The following is an 18,204-nucleotide window of genomic DNA, read 5'->3' as shown; positions in this document are numbered from 1 at the left end:
GGACAGGGAGTTTTTGCCTCTCTGAATTTCAACCACTTAGCACAGTCAGTGCCTAGCAATTAGCAAGCACTTAATAAATTCTTGTTGACTTGAGAGCTTAAATAATTTGCCCAAGGACATATAGCCAATGAGTATCAGAGGTAGGAAATGAAGTCTTCCTGGCTCAGATTATATCACTATGCCAAGATGCCACCATGATGCTTCTATTCCATTACAATTGCCAGTTCAGAGGAAGAGGATCTAAATTCTGAGGCCTTAAGTGATATTAAGCAACTTTGTTTAAGGTAGACAGAACCCAGTCACCAAATGATTATGTGCTCCTGGGAAGCCATAGGCTCTATGACTTAACTTTCTTATCTCAAAAATGGGGATAATTCCATTATATTAAAATCCAAAGTGGTTTCTGATATGGCTTTAAAAAGCATAGTAATGTCAAAAAGAAAATTACTTCAAGAAAATTATAAGTTTTTGCTTCAAATACTAGGAGTAATAGAAGAAATATATAGGGAGAACTATATTAACAAATATTTTTCCTGGTTACCTCACGTGGCTATTTATTGTAAGGAGAAAAATGAGACTATATATAAAAGTGCTTGGTCAAAATAACAGCACAGAATTCATAGCAGTATGAATTATTATTATTTCTATGCCATCCAAACTTCCTACTCCCAATGGCCCTTATTTCATCAGGGAGACAGACTGTGGGCCTGGGAGCAGAAGTTGAAGTAACAATTTAAGGGAAAAAAAGGAGGAAAAAAAACTAAAGAAAAACATAATGCTTAAGGGCAGGGACAGGGAGGTAGTACTTATTTATTTTATTTAATTAGTCAATTTAGAACATTATTCCTTGGTTACAAGAATCATATTCTTTCCCTCCCCTCCCCCACCTCTTCCCATAGCCAAAGCACAATTCCACTGGGTTTTACAAGTGTTCTTGATTAGAACCTATTTCCATGTTGTTGATGTTTGCACTCAGATGATCATTTAGAGTGGAGATAGTACTTATTATATAGCCTGGCTTAAAGATTTTTCAGAGTATTCTTCAATAGTCAATCATTTACCAAGTGTCTACTAAACGCCAGGTACTGGGGATATAAAGACAAAAAGGAAGTAGGCCCTATTCTCAAAAAGTTTTTAATCAAGAAAGACATGTATATAAATAGGTATATTCAAAATAAATATGATCTAATAAAAATACAAGGAAAATGTCCTTTAACAAGTTAATACCTAATCGAATCTAATCTAATACCTAGATTGAAGATCTATAGAATACTTAACACATTGTTTCATCTGATCCTCATAACAATATGCTGAGGTAAGTTGCTATTATTTTCTACATTTTACAGATGAAGGAAAGACTTGAAGCAGAAAGTGGTGAAGACTTAAACCAGGGTTCACTGGGTGGCCATATACGTATACAAAAGTGGACAGATATATGATAGGAACAACAAAATTTGGCAACTGATTTCATATGTTGGGTGAGAAGCAGAGCCGTCAAGAATAAAACAAAAGTTGTGAATATGAATGGTTGTGTTTTTGACAGAAATAGGGAATATGATAACTGATAAGTTAGAAGCCTTCAGGAATAAAACAAAGATGCCCATTATCATTAATATTATTTAATATGGTATTAGAAATGCTAGCAATAACAGTAAGAGAAAAAAGAAATTGAAGGTTTCAGAATGGGCAAAGACAATATGAAATTATATATAGAAAATCCTAGAGATTCAATTAAAAAATTAATTGAAACCATCAATTTTGGATAATTCAAATGACAGCACCACCAAATAATAATAATAATAATAATAATAATAATAATAATAACAATCTAATTATTCAATGTCATCCTAATTAAATGATTGAAAACTATTTTATCGAACTAGAAAAAATAATAACAAAATTCATTTGTAAAAACAAAGGCCAAGAATATCAAAAGAAATCATGAAAAAAAATGTCAAGGAAGGGATCTAATAGTACCAGATTTCAAACTATACTATAAAGTATTAATTATCAGAACTTTCCAATACTGGCTAAGAAACAAAAAAATAGATCAGTGGAACAGAATTTGTTCAACAAATAGTTATAGAAGTTGTAAAAGATTATAATAACCCTGTATTTGACAAACACAAAGTTACAAGTTTGACAAATAAGAATTCAGTATTGGTAAAAATTGTTAGGAAAAATGGAAAGCAATTTGGCAGAAATAAGATATAGATCAATATCTTATGCCATTTACCAAGATAAAATTAAAATGAATATATGACCAGGGTATAAGAGATATTTACTTATAATATATATAATTATAATAATATAATAAGAACAGGGAACATATTAACTCTCAGATTTATGGATAAGAGAAGAATTTATGAATAAAAAAGGAGATAGAAAGTATTGTGAAATATAAAATGGATAAAAAATTGAAAAGGTTTTGTACAAATAAAATGAATGTAGTCAAGATTAGAAGGAAAGCAAGAATTTGGAGGGAAAAATTTCATAGACAGTTTCTCAGAAAGAGATCTCATTTCTGATATATAGAAGAACTTTGCCAAATACATAAGAATGTGAGCTATTCCCCAATTGATAAATGATCAAGAGATATGAATAGACAGTTTTAAAATAAAGAAATCAAAGATATGTATATATGAAAATTGCTCTAAATCATTATTTATTAGTGATGTGCAAATCAAAACAACTGATCAGATATTATTTCATATTTATCAGATTGCCTAAAATGAAAAAGGGGTAAAATGATAAATGCTGGAGAGGATGTGGAAAAATAGGTAAACTAATACATTGTTGGAACTGTGAACTGATCCAACCCTTTGGAGAGCAATCTGGAAGTATACTCAAAGAATTATAAAACTGTATACCTTTTGATCCAGTAATACCACTATTAGGTTTATTTCCTAAGGTGATCAAGGAAAAAAGAAAAGACACCATATGTTCTAAAATATTTATAGCAGCTCTTTCTGTGGTAACAAAGAACTAGAAATCAAGAGAATGTCCATAAATTGGAGAATGACTGAACAAGTTGTGGCATATGTTTGTAATGGAGCACCATTGTGCCATAAGAAATGACAAACAAGATAACCAAAAAAACCTGGAAAGACTTCTATGAAGAGATTCAAAGTGAAGTGAGTAGAACCAGGATAATATTACTCACAGTAGCAATAATAATGTATGATGATCACTGTGAATTACCTAACTTATCAACAAAATAAGGATCTAGGACAACTGAAGGGAATAATAAAAAAAAAAGGATATCCACCACTATAAAAGGAATAGACAGTCTAAAAACAGATTGAAACATACCATTTTTCACTTTATTTCTGCCATGAATTTTTCTCTAATGTAAGCAATATATATCTTGTTTCACAATATGGCAAGTAGGGAAATGTATGTTGTATAATGTAAGTATATGTACAACCTCTATCATATTACCTGCTTTCTTAGGGAGGAGGGAAGAGTGGGAGAGTGGGAGGGGGGAAAAATAACAAGATGTATGTGCCATAAGAAATGATGAGCAGATCAATTTTTTTGAAGTTTAGAAAGAACTAAACAAGATAATGAAAAGAGAAATGAGTAGAACCAAAAGAATATTCTATTCAGCTACATATTTAATATCTGAATAACTTGTAAGTAGTCATCTCCAAACAATTAATTGAAAAATGGAAACACAAAAGACAATCTCTACATACATAACTGTTTGATGGATGATGCCTTCTATGAGGTGGGGAGGGAAGGGAAGGATTGAAATGCCTGGAAATAAATTCTATTACTTAAAAAAAAAAGACATTTTTAGATATAGCTAATGTGAGAATTTGTTTCTCTTATATAAGGATATTTGTTATAATTTAATACATATTTATTATAAATCATATATTATTGTGATATTACATATCATGTTACATATATAAAAAATAACAATGAAGCAGAAATAATTAGTTCAATTTGGGGCATGCTGAGCTTGATTTACCCATAGAACATCCATCTAGTTTGAACTATTTAATTGACAAAAGATATGTGACTGGAGCTAAGGAGAGAAACTAGAGCCAGATTGATCAGTCTTAGGGTCATCTACATAGAGATGATAACTAAATTTGTGGAGTGAAGAAATTACCAAGAGAAAGAATATAAAAATTTAATAGAGAAGACCCAAAATGGAGCCTTTAGATTAGGGGTCCCCAAACTTTTTACACAGGGGGCCAGTTCAATGTCCCTCAGGGCCGGTCTATAAAAAAATCTATGAACAAATCCCTATGCACACTGCACATATCTTATTTTAAAGTAAAAAAAATGAAATGGGAACAAATACAATATTTAAAATAAAGAACAAGTAAATTTAAATGAACAAACTGACCAGTATTTACATTCAGGAACTATGGGCCTGTTTTTGGCTAATGAGATGGACAATGTCCAATTCCATATTTGTAACTACTAGCTGTAACAAGTTCCGAAAGTGCAGTGGGGGTCAGATAAATGGCCTCAGGGGGCCACATGCAGTAGTTTGGGGACCCCTGCTTTAGATGTCAGGATATGATGAACAAAAAAAAAAATAGACTGAGAAGGAACAATCAGATTGGAAGGGGAAAAACAAAGAAGAAACAAACAGTATAATCAAAACTTAGAGGAAAGCCAATATCCAGAAAAAGAGGATAGTTAACAAAGTAAAGTAAAAAAAAGGGGGGGAGTCAAAAAAGGCCATCAGATTTGGTGATTAAGAGATCATTGCTAACTCTGGGGAGAACAGTTTCAGCTGAGTGATGAGGTAGGAAGCTAGACTGCAATCCTAGAATTGTGGTTCTACAGAATCCTCCAGGGGTCTTATCTCAATCCCTGATAATCAATTGCCCACAATATAGGTTTACTTATCCTCTGTTTAAGAATTTATAGAAATCTATTTTCCAAGACAAACACAGGAATTATGTGAACATGATTATGAAATGCTTTTCATACAAATATAACTAGATTAAACAATTGGAAAAAAATTAATTGCTCATGGGTAGGCTGAGCTAGTATAATAAAAATGACAATTCCACCTAAATTAATTTACTTATTCAGTGCCATATCTATCAAACTACCAAAAAAGACTGTTTTATAGAACTAGAAAAAAATATAACAAAATTCAGCAGGAAGAACAAAAGACCAAGAATATCAAGGGAACTAATGGAAAAAAAATGTGATGGTGGTAGTAGTTCTAGATCTTAAACTGTACTATAAAGCAGTGATCACAGAAACAATTTGGTACTGGCAGGAGGGGGGCAGGGATCAATGGAATAAACTTGGTGTTAAATGACCTCAGCAATCTAGCAATCTTGTGTCTGATAAACCCAAAGATCCCAACTTTTGGGATAAGAACTCACTATTTGGCAAAAACTGCTGGAAAAATTGAAAAAGTCTGGCAAAAACTAGGTTTAGAGACCATATACCAAGATATGGTCAAGATGGGTATATGATTTAAACATTAGTTTAAATAAATTAGGGGAATGTAGAATAGTTTTACCTGTAAGAGAAAGGAAAAAAGACAGAAAACATTATAAGATGTAAAATGAATAAATCTAATTATATTAAATTTAAAAGGTTTTGTACAAACAAAACCAATGCAACCAAGATTAGAAGGAAGCAAAAACCTGGGGGAAAATTTTTGTAACAAATTTTTGTGACAAAGGTCAAATTTCTCAAATATGTAAAGAACTAAGTTAAATTTATAAGAAACCAAGTTATTCCCCAATTGATAAATGGTCAAAGGATCTGAATAGGCATTTTCAGATGAAAAAAATCAAAGCTACTAATAATCATATTAAAAAATGTTCTAAAACCCTATTGATTAGAAAAACACAAATTAAAACAACTCTCTCTGAGGTGCCACCTCACACCTAGCAGATTGGCCCATATAAGAACACTGGGCTGAAACTTGAAGTTTAAAAAAAAAAAAAGCCAATGCTCAAGTACTTGCTTCTACACTTCCTAGCTCTGTGATTGTTGGCAAGTCATTTCAACCCTCAGGTCCTTGATTTCCTAATCTATAAAACAGGGGGTAATAATCTTTGTGCTCCCTACCTCCAAGGACTAACCAAAAATGCTCCATTAGTCTTAAAGCATCCTCCCCCCAAATCAGTTGATGTTTTTATCACTATTTTTAATATTTACTGCATTGGAAAATATTTTGTGACCCCAAAACATAGAAATATGCTCATGTAATTACTATATAAACCTTTTAAAAACTGTAATTTTTTTCACTAACTGGTAATTCTTACCCCATCTTGGATGTATAGTGATATGTGTGAATACAGACATAAATCCACCCTGGTAAGATCCATTTACTACTCAATAAAAGTATACTGAGCTGGGAGCTCTTTCACCCAACGTGCACTTGCCTACACCCTCCTCCAGGTGTGGCACCACCTCCTCTCTCTTAAAAGTTTAAACTTGCCACTTCAAAGTTCGCCATGGATGATGAATTTGCTGCACTCGTTGACAATGGATCCAGTATGTGCAAAGTTGCCTTTGGAGATGATGCCCCTCGGGCCGTCTTCCCTTCCACTGTGGGGCGCCCACTGTGATGGTGGGTATGGGCCAGAAAGACAGCTATGTGGGAAATGAGGCCCAGAGCAAGAGAGGTATTCTGACCCTGAAGTACCCCATTGAACATGGTATTGTCACCAACGGGGCTGACAGGGAGAAGACCTGGCATCATACTTTCTTTCTTTTTTTCTTTTTAAACTCTTACCTTCCGTCTTGGAGTCAATACTGTGTATTGGCTCCAAGGCAGAAGAGTGGTAAGGGCTAGGCAATGGGGGTCAAGTGACTTGCCCAGGGTCACACAGCTAGGAAGTGGCCGAGGCCAGATTTGAACCTAGGACTTCCCATCTCTAGGCCTGGTTTTCAATCCACTGAGCCACCCAGCTGCCCCCAGGCATCATACTTTCTATAATGAGCTCCATGTGACTCCTGAAGAGCACCCTCTACTGCTCACAGAAGCCCCCCTGAACCCCAAAGCTAACAAAAAAAAGATGACAGATCATTTTGAGACCTTTAACATCCCAGCTATGTACGTTGCCATCCAGGTTGTACTGTCCCTGTATGCCTCTGGTCATACCACTGGTATCGTGATGTACTCCGATGATGGTGTGACCCACATTGTGCCCATCTATGAAGGTTATGCCCTTCCCCATGCCATTCTCCATCTGGATCTGGCTAGCCGTGATCTGACAGATTACTTCATGAAGATCCTGACCGAGAGAGGGTACGGTTTCACCACCACAGCTGAGAGGGAAATTGTGTGTGACATCAAGGAGAAGCTGTGTTACATGGCCCTCGACTTTGAGCAGATGGCCACCGCAGCATCCAGCTCTTCTCTGGAGAAGAGCTATGAGCTCCCCAATGGTCAGGTTATCACCATTGGCAATGAGAGGTTCTGGTGCCCAGAGGCTCTCTTCCAGCCATCTTTCTTAGGCATGGAGTCCTGTGGAATCCATGAAACTACCTTCAACTCAATCATGATCATGAAATGTGATGTTGACATCCGTAAGGATTTGTATGCCAATACCGTATTGTCTGGTGGTACCACCCTGTACCCAGGCATTGCCAACAGGATGCAGAAGCCCTAGCCCCCAGCACAATGAAAATCAAAATCATTGCCCCACCTGAGCGCAAATACTGTCTGGATCAGAGGCTCCATCCTGGCCTCCCTCTTCACCTTCCAACATATGTGGATCAGTAAGCAGGAGTATGATGAGTCTGGGCCTTCCATTGTCCACTGCAAATGCTTCTAAATTGACTGTTGGTGGATTTTTTCTCTTTTTTCCATTCTTTCATTTTTTTTTTGTCAAAGGGTGTGACGTGATAATTGCCCAAAAAAAAGAGATGAGATTGGCATGGCTTTATTGTTTTTTGGTTTGGTTTTTTTTTTTGGTGCTTGACTCAGGATTTAAAAACTGGAACGGTGAAGGTGATGAGCAGTCTAAAGTAATGTTGTCCCCAAAGTTCTACAGTGTGTCTTCAGGACTCTGATTGTACTTTTTTTTTAATAAGTCATTCCAAATATTGTATAATGCATTGTTACAGAGAATTACTTGCCTCTTTGAAGGCTGTCTTGCTCTATTCCCACAGGAGCAGAGTGACTTAACATAAATCCAGACCAGGGGGAGGGAGGGAGGGGTAGCAGTAGTATTGCTTTATGTGTAAATTATGTAATCCTTAAAAAAAAAAAAAAAAAAACCACACTTTTTTTATATTCTGCCTTAATACTTGTTCCTTTTTTTTTAATTGTCAGCCATAACGAATGGCTCCCTGAATTCTCTCCCTGCCCCCAACATAGATGTAAATGAAGACTTTAACAGTCTCCCTGGGAGTTAATGAGACTGGTACCAGTACTTGGGGGAGGGGAGGAGCTTTACCTGTACACTGACTTAAGACCAGTTCAAATAAAAGTGCACACATTAAAGAAAAAAAATAAATAAAATAAAATAAAAGTATACTAAGTTACATCAGAAAATAAACTTTTAGTTTAAAAAAAATTCCACACTAAGGCTGGGATAAGTTGTTGGTTTTTTTTACTTCTACTTCTACATACTATTTTCTGATTTAATTTATTTATCCATTAATTTAATTATCCATTACCAGCATGAATCATGTAACCATGGAAAAATATTCTAAATAAATTGTTTTAATTAGAAGAAAAAAAAGTGTTAGTGAAGTTATTAAAAAACACTTGTTAAAATGCTTTGCTAATGATCTCAAAGTACTTAGGAGATAAATTGTCATACCTACCAATTGTTCATGTCCTCCAAGGCTTTGTATGCTGCCCTATTTTCTTCACTCTATGTTCATGATCTCATCAGTTTCCACATTTTTGTCCAGACCTAGACTCTCTACTGTAAAATTTGAGACTTGAACCTAGGACTCCAACCCCCAGAAGTCCTTGCTCCACTTCCCAGGATGCTTTGTAACCTCACTGAATTCTCACCTGGGCCAAGAGCAAATTATTATTTAAAGAGTCTCCGCCTACAGCTGGGTCTCTTTCCTGTTTCCGCTTGCAAGCAGACAGGTCTTTCATGATGTAGGTGAGGTTGAATGGGCCTCTTGGACCTCCTTTGCACGTGCTTTTCGTACTTGTATATTCTTAAGTTCTTAATCTTTAATAAACCTCTAAAAATATAATACTCCTCGCAGAGAAACTAATTTCTACCTTGCCTCGGTTTCCCCTAAATTTTAATCTTAACACTACTGAACTATATTTATACATATTCAAAGGACTTTGTGGACATCTCAAATTGTATGTTACCATTAGCATCTCAACCTGTCCAAAACTTAATTCTTTATTTTTCCCCAAAAACCTCTTGGTCAACTTTCCTGTTACTGTAGAAGGCATAACTACACTCCCTCCCAGTCACCCAAGCTCACAACTTGTGTCAGCCTTAACTCCTCACTTGCACTCACCTGACAAACCAATCAATTGCCAAATCTTGTCCTTTCTACCTTCACAACATCTTGTATACATTCCATTCTTCCCACTCCTACAGTCCCAATTCTAGTACAGTCCTTCAACACCTTTTGAATGGTCTTTCTCCCCACCTCAGGCCTCAGCATGCCAATCCATCCATAGTGACCAAAGTGATCTTTCTAAAGTTTAAATTGGAACATATATTCCCTTCCACTCTGATGATCTTCAATGGCTCCATTTTACTTCTATTGTCAAGTAAAAAGTGCTACTCCCCTTTAGAAATCCCACAATCTAGAAACACTAGCCTAGGTGTAGTTCTGCAAACAGAACACCCCATCCTCTCACCCTGTGCCTCTGTACGAGCTGTCCCCCACTCCTGGAGTATTCTATCTCTCAGGTTCCCTGACTCAAATCCCACCTTCCTTGATAGGCCTTTGCCAGTCTCCCAGCTGCATGTGCTTTCCCCTCTTGTATTGTTTTTTTCTACTGTGTGTGTGTGTGTGTGTGTGTATATATATAGATATATAGATATATACATATATGTATATGTATATATCTATATATCTATATATATATGTACATAGTTATTTACACATTGTCTCCCTCATAAGAATGTGATCCTTGAAAACGAGGACTTTTTTTTTTTTGGTCTCTACTCACAGTAAGTGCTTAATAAATGCTACTGATTGAAAAATGTATAGTTGCCCACTTTGCCCCATATGGATATCACAAGATACAAAATATCATATCATAAACAAATTTGAGGATCAGGGAAAAATAAATACCTTTCACAACTATGGATAAAGGAAGAATTCCTGGCCAAAAAAAAAGAAGCTCACAGGAGATCACATTATTAATTTTTGATTACCTAAAATTGAAAAGGTTTTGCACAAATACCAATGAAGTTAAAATTAGAAAGGAAATTAACAGGAGGGGGACTATATGTGGACTACTTAAATAGTTTGCTAGTTAGTCTCCTTAACTCACTCCCCACTTTTTAAAAATATAATATGGTTTATTTTGCTTCAAAAGACATTTCAGCATTCTAAACACACACACACACACACACACACACACACACACACACACACACACACACACACACACACACACACACCCAACCAACCAACCAACCAACCAACCTCCAAAATGTTCCAAATTGTGTTTTACCAACATGTTTCTTCTTTTTTCCTTATATCGATACTCTGGCTTTCTGTTTGACTGATAACAAGGCAGAGGTCTACAGTTTCAATTTAAAATGACTGCACTTCAACTAAAAAGAAAACCAAAAATCCAGATACTTCTCTCATGCCAGTTGACCCTCAACCCCCAACTTGTAACACCTAAGAAAGCTGAGTGCTATTCCATTATATATACAAAAAGACAATATTTAAACTAAATGAACACCCAATTTACCCTCATGGTGCAGGCTTTGGGTTGTAGCTCCCCAGGAAAGGCAGCCACATTTCATGCTCCCTCAAGCCTGAACCCCAAAAATCTATCTAGGAATTTATTGGGGGGGATGGCTTTATTTTTTACAAACTACAGATATATATATGTTTATAACCCAGAAATTTCGAACCAACAAACATATAAATACTACTTTAAAAAATTTTTAAATGCCTAAAACATTTGTAAATGCTTTGTTTTACACCAACAGCAAAAGAGCACAGAATGTGGAGAAAATGAAAACACCTTTTCATTTTTAGAAATGTTTGGAAATATGTACAACTTTGATACAGTTTCTGGGTTCTCCAAGATAGCTACAGCCACTTTATATAAATCAGTTACAACTGTCTATCAGGAAACACTTTTGAGGGGGAAACTGGGTAGCTCAGTGGATTGAGAGCCAGACCTAAAGACAGGAAGTACTGGGTTCAAATTTGGCCTCAGACACTTCCCAGCTTGATTCCAAGACTGAAGGTAAGGGTTTAAAAAAAAAACAAAACACTTTTGAGAAGCCAATTAAGCCTAATGAGGGCAACTGACATCATCACAAAGAAGAGGTGAGTTCATTAATGACGTTTCCACTATTCTATGGTATTCACAGGGAGACAAAATATGGTGTTGTTTCCTTCATCATCTTCATCTTCGTCCTCTTCCTCCTCCTCCATCTTTTTTTGGGTAACTTTAGCTGCCCCCTTTGCCCCATCAAACTTTCCTTTTGAGTTATAATCTACAACATCCTTCTCATATTTCAGCCTCAGTTTGTCTGCCTTATTATTGTAAAGTTACTTGTCATCACTCAGCTTGTTACACATTTCACCAAGTGTCTTTGACACATCCCAATGGATATGCCAGGGTTTGTAGACTTGATCTTGGGATGAAATTCTGAACAGAACAGGAAGAAGCCAGAGGGGGGCTTTCAGGTGCATTAGGATGCTTCTTGTATCTTTTACTGGTCCACAGTCCTTCATTTCTCTATCATATCATACCTTTTCGGTTTTTGCCATCCCATTAAACTTGGATTTAGCTTTCCCTGACATAGGCTTCTACCTCTCAGAGAACCTTTTAGAAAATTCTGCAAAGTTAACAGGAACCTCTGGATTCTTCTTATGTTTTTCCCAGCAAGTTTGCACAAAGAAGGCAAAAGCTGATATCTTTGCCTTTTGGTTTCTTGGGGTCACCTTTAGCCAAGATGAACCCTGTAGTATTTGCTAGTCTGGGCAGCAAAGAGCATGAAGTTCAGCTTAAGCCCTCTCCTAACCTCCTGCCATCTGATTCTATGAGAGGCTGGACTAGACATCATATTGATTCTAAGACAGAAGGTAAGGGGTTTTAAATAAATAAATAAAAGGCATAGCTCAAATCCTACCTTCTGCTGAAGGCTTTTCCTGATTTCCCTCAATGCTAGGACCTTGCCACTGAGACTACCTCACTTTTTTTTGTCTTATATGAACATAGCTGTTTGCATGTTTTTCAATTAAAATCTTAGCTCTGTGAGGGCAGAAACCACGTTATTATTGTTGTTTTTTGTTTTGTTTTCCTCAAACCCTTAACTTCTGTTTTAGAATTGATACTAAGTGTGTCTGTGTGCTAAGAAGAATGGTGGGCAAGTGTCCAGGGTCCCACAGCCAGGACATGTCTGAGGACCTCCCACCTCCAAGTCTGGTACTCTATACACTATGCCACCTACCTGCCCTGGAATTATGTTTTCTACTTTCTTTTGTACCTCACTTCTAACTTAGTACAGTGGCTGGCACATAGGAACTGCTTAATAAATGCTTATTATTGTTGAGAATGATATACTGGACTCATAAGAAATTGGTTCAAATATGTAAATGTCATCCTCAATAGATAAATGGGTCAAAGGATATGAAGAGGCAGTTCTCAAAGGAAGAAATTTACAACCATATGAAAAACTATTCCATATCATTTAACAAACATTAATATTAAAATTATACTGAGGTTCCATCTTATATCCAACATACTGGCAAAGATAAGAAGAAACTAAAGTGACAACTATTACAGAATTTATGGTAGGACAGACATACAACATATAAAAACCTTTTTATACTTTGTTTTATTGATGTGATTTGTTTTGAACACTAAACAAAAATTTACAAATTACTCTTGCTATGTAAGAGATCTCTAGTCACAAAAAACACAGTTAAGACTAATAATATAGTGAGCTAGTTGGCTCAGAGGATTGAGAACCAGGCCACTCAGAGATTGGAGGTCCTAGGTTCAAATTTAACCTTCAGACACTTCCTAGCTATGTGACCCTGGGCAAGTCACTTAACCCCCTTTGCCTAGACATTACCACTCTTCTGCCTTGGATTGAATATACAATATTGATTCCAAGATGGAAGGTAAGTTTAAAAAAATAAATGCAGTGAACCAAAGTAAAACCTTTCATGTCTATAGTAATTCCAACTCAATCTAAACAAACAAAAAGAAAAATCAACAAATCTCCTCCCATCTACCCCATTGAAAAAAGGCAAAAAAAAAAGCATATCCAAGCAATTTGATTCCCCCAAAGGCTACACACAAAAATGTCTCGTTTTGTACCCTACATCAACCACCCCTATGTAATAGATAATGTTTCATCCTTGACCCTCTAGAATCATATGGAGTCATGGTATTGATCATAGTTATAAGAGCTGCATCAATCGTGCTCTTGGTTCTGCTCATTTCACTCTTCCACCATTTTACAAAAATCTTCAAAATTATTTTTAAAGTATGTTACAGTATAAATTGTTCCTTTATTTCTGCTCATTTCACTCCATGGCATTCCATGAAATATCTGTTGGATCAGTTCAGCTAGCTCAATAAATAGCTTCTGGCCTAGAGTCAAAAAGACTGGAGTTCAAATCCTACCTCACTTACTGGTTGTGTGACCCTGGGCAAGTCACTTAATTTCTGTCTATCTTAGTTTCCTCATCTATAAAGTGGAGATAATAATAACTCCTATCTCCCAGAATTGTTGGGAAATAATAATTGTAAAGCACTTAACACAGTAACTGGCACACAGTAAGTGCTTCCTAATTAGCTCTGGTTATCCTTATTATCTTTTTCTTATAACACAATAATATCCCATCATATTCATAGAGCATAACTTATTTAGCCATTTCAACTGTTGGCTATTGTGTAATTGGAAATCTGTTACCCTAAAAACTGCATTTCTCAGGAGCCCACTGACTTCCAGTCATTATGTGGTGACATACATATTGGGTGGGGTTCCTGGTCTTGCTCTCTTTGCTTCCTATTTGCGACTGGTGGTTTTTGAACAGGTAGATTAGCCATGGGCATGTGGTTTTATTTTGTTAACCTTTTTATTCCTCTATTTCTAACGATTAGTAATAAATCTTATAAAATATAATATTTTAAATTATTGAATATTAATTTTAATTTTTATACTAGCTTTCAAGTCTCCAGTTTTTTGCCACCACACAAAGTTGCTATAAGTTTTGCATATAAAAAGTTTTTTCCCTCTTCTTTCATCTTTTTTGGGTAAAGGCCAAGCAGTGATATCATTGGATAAAAAAGCACATAACTGTTTAGTCATTTTGGGGGTATAATTCCAAGTTGCTTTCCAGAATGGTTACAGCCATTCAGAAGCCCACCGCCACTGCCCCAGAGCACCACTTGCCTCACAAGCCCTAGAGCATTTGCCATGTCCCTTTTCAGGCATCTTTATCACTCTGATATGGGAGGTGGAATCTCAGAACGGCTTTGACATGTATTTCTAATAAGTACTGATCTGGAACAATTTTTCAAATGGCTATAAATAGCCTGTTTTCCCCCTTGTTTAAAACTACCTATTCATATTTATCTTTAGAGGCATGGTTCTTTGATTTATAAATCTGAATCAATTTCTTACATATCTCATAAATGCTATCTTTTATCTGAGACTCACAGCAAAGATGTTTTCCCAGTTAATTGCTTCCTGAAGCTGCTAGGTAGCCCAGTAGAGAGCTAGGTCTCATGGAGAAACTAAGCCCAAATTCAGCCTCAGATACTAACTAGCTGTGTGATCTTGGGCAAGTTACTTAACCTATTGGTCTCAATTTCCATATCTATAAAAAGGGGCTAATAACAGCATCCATCTCCCACAGTCATTGGGTCATTGTGAGGGGCAAGTGAGATGTAAAGCACTTAGCAGTGCTTGGCCCATATATAATCAATTTTAGCTTTATTAGATTTGAAAAATATCTTTTTAAATTTTGTATAATTAAGATTATTTATCTCAGTCAAGAAACATTTTAAGTGCCTACTATGTGTAAAGCACTAGAAATACAAAGAAAGGCAAAAGGCAGTTCCTGTCCTTGAGAAAGTCAGCATCTAATGGGAGAAGACACCATGCAAACCAACATAAACACACAAGCTATATATATATATGAAAAAAAAATATATATATATAAGATAAACACAAAATATTACAGAGGGAAGACTGAATTAAGAAAGATTGGGAAAGGTTTCCTGCAAAAGGTGGGATCTTAGTTAGGACTTGAGGCCAAGGAAGTCACAAGACAGAAATTAAGAAGGATACATAGGGGGTGGCTCAATGGACTGACAGTCAGGCCTTGAGACATGAGGTCCTGCATTCAAACTTGACCTCAAATACTTCCTAGCAGTTTGACCCTGAGCAAGTCATTTAACCCTCATTGCCTAGCCCTTGCCATTCTTCTGCCTTGAAGCCAATACACAGTATTGATTCTAAGATGGAAAGTAAAAGCTAAAAAAAACAAAGAGTAAGAATACAGAAAGATGAAATACCTTGTTCCAGGAGCTCCTAGGTGGTATAAGGGACAGAGCATCAGCCTGGAATCAGGAAGGTCTGAGTTCAAAAGCAGCCTCAGACAATTAATAGCTTTGTGACCCTGGGCAAGTCACTCAACTTCTGTTTGCCTTGTTTCCAATTTCTATTTGCCTGTCTCCTCATCTGTGTGGAAGGTACCTGCCTTCCAAGATCACTGTGAGGATCAAATGAGATAACTGTAAAGCACTTAGCATAGCATCTGGCACATAATAAGTGCTACATAAATGTTAGTTTTCATTATTGTTAATATAAATTTTATTATTGTTGTTGTTTAAGGAACATCAAAGAGAAGGAGGGAAATGGGTACATTCAGAAGGAAGCTTAAAGTGTAATGAGACTGCAATTGTAAGGGGGGAGAGGAGGGCTAGGATTTGGGAGCTTTGAACATCAACAAGGATTTTATATTTCATCCTGGAAGTGAAAGGGAGCCTGTGGAATTTATTAGAGTAGGAGGGGGAGATATCCCTGTTTCTTGCTTAAACATTTATTCTATTCATTAATTTGATGTGTAATTTTCCCAACATTTCCCTAATTTGTTTAAGATGTGACCTTTTTGCATATGTTGGTCTAAATCTAATTTCTTCAGTCCTTCAATCACAATTTTCCCAATCGTTCTTTTTGTCAAAACAGTGAGTCCTATGTAGCTGGGGCCTTTGTATTTATTAAATACTAGGATATTAGATACATTCATCACAGTATGTTGTATACCTAACCTGTCCCACTGATCAGATCAATATGTTTCTTAACCAATACAAACTGTTTTAATCGGTGCTTTGTTAAGTGTAGAGTACTGCTAAGCCTCCTTCATTCCCATTTCTTTTTATTATTTCTCCTTAAGATATTTGACCTTTTCTTCCTCCACATGAAATCGTTATTATTTTTTCCAGTTCTTTAATCCTATGGGAGTTTTACTGGTATGACATTGAATAAAACTAGATAAAATTGTGACTTTCATTATATTGGCTTATTCTACCCAAGAGCAATCAATATTTTTAAATAACTTAGGACAATTTCTTATAAGATTCTGTTAATACTATATAGAAATGCTGGTGGCAAAGAATTGGAAACTGAGGAGAACAATTCATGGCCGAACAAATTGTGACATGATTTTGAAGAAGTACTAATGTGCTATAAGAAGTAATGGGGGAGAAGAGTTCAGGAAAAAAAAAACACACACACAACATGACAAGACCTATATAAACTTTTAAAGTTTTAAAGTGAAGTAAGAACTGAAAGATCATTGTATACATAACAGTAATGTTGTAATGATGATCAAGTGTGAAAGACTTGGCTATTCTGATCAATACAGTTACCTAAGACATTTCCAAAAAAGTCATAATGAAAAAAATGCTATCCACATCCAGAGATTTGATTATCACTGAGTACAAACTAAAGTATAATTTCTTGCTTTATTTTGGTGGATTTTTTGGGTGACAATGATTAACATGGAAATATGTTTTTCATGATTTCACATGTATAATTAATATATTGCTTTCCTTCTCAGAGACTAAGGGAAAAAGAGAATCTGGAACTCAAAATTCAAAAAGAAAAGAACATTAAAAATAAATATTTTTTTAAATATTAAAGAAGGGGAAAGAGAAATTGCCTTTGCTGTGAAAATCACACACAAGAAATACTAATGATTTTTGAGGATTTATCTTATATTCTGTAAGCTTTATAACATTGTTTTAACTAATTTTTAGTTGTTTCTTTAGGATTCTTTAAGTACAATATCATGTTATCTATAAATCTGTGATAATCTTATTTCTTCTTTACCTAAGGCAAATTTGCCTCAATTTCTTTTTTTGCCTTACTTTTATAGAGAGCATTTCTAGTCTTATATCAAATAGAAGTGTTAACAATGAACATTCTTGTTTCATTCCGGAAATTTATTTGGAAAGGATTCTAGTTTATCTCCACTACAAATAAAAGATGCTCTTGTTTTTAGATATATGCTTTTTCTCCATTTAAAGGAAAGGTAAATTTATTTCTATTTTCACAATGTTTTTCATGGAAATTGGTGGTGTATTTTGTCAAGTTTTTTTTTCTGTGCCTTATTACAATCACATAATTTTTATTTTGTTAATTAACATGGTTAAATATATTGAAAAGTCTGCTTATACTTTTAACCAACCTTGCATCCTTGTGATGTTCTTTTTTGCTAATATTTTATTTAAAATTTTTGCATCTATATTTACTAGGGTTATTAGTCTACAGTTTTCTTTTTCTGTTTTAATTCTTCTTGATTTATGTTAAAACTACATATCATAAAAATTTGGGTAGGATCCCTTCCTTTGCTACTTTTGCAAATGATTTATGCAATATTGAATTTAATTATTCTTGCAAATCCATCTAGTACTCATTCTCTCTAGAGTTCTTTCCTCTGAAAGTTCATTTATGGTTTAATTTCTTCCATTAAATCCTCTATTTCTAGTTCTTCTAATTTGAATATTTTGTATTTTTGTAAATATTTCATTTATTAGTTTGGTTGGTGTAT

At 35.3% G+C, this 18,204-nt stretch overlaps 1 protein-coding gene and 1 pseudogene across 12 annotated transcripts in view; one reads left to right on the top strand and one right to left on the bottom strand.

Moving 5' to 3' along the window:
* ARHGEF11 (Rho guanine nucleotide exchange factor 11) overlaps positions 1–18,204 on the bottom strand; it is a 166,148-nt gene that overhangs the window by 107,930 nt on the left and 40,014 nt on the right. The gene's annotated exons all lie outside the window — the stretch shown is intronic.
* Positions 6,450–7,853, top strand: LOC100018940 (actin, cytoplasmic 2-like; annotated as a pseudogene).

Source organism: Monodelphis domestica, chromosome 2, assembly GCF_027887165.1.
Source record: "Monodelphis domestica isolate mMonDom1 chromosome 2, mMonDom1.pri, whole genome shotgun sequence".
Lineage (NCBI taxonomy): Eukaryota > Metazoa > Chordata > Mammalia > Didelphimorphia > Didelphidae > Monodelphis > Monodelphis domestica.
The sequence above is the reverse complement of the archived record's forward strand: the minus strand, read 5'-3'. Positions and strand labels throughout refer to the sequence as shown.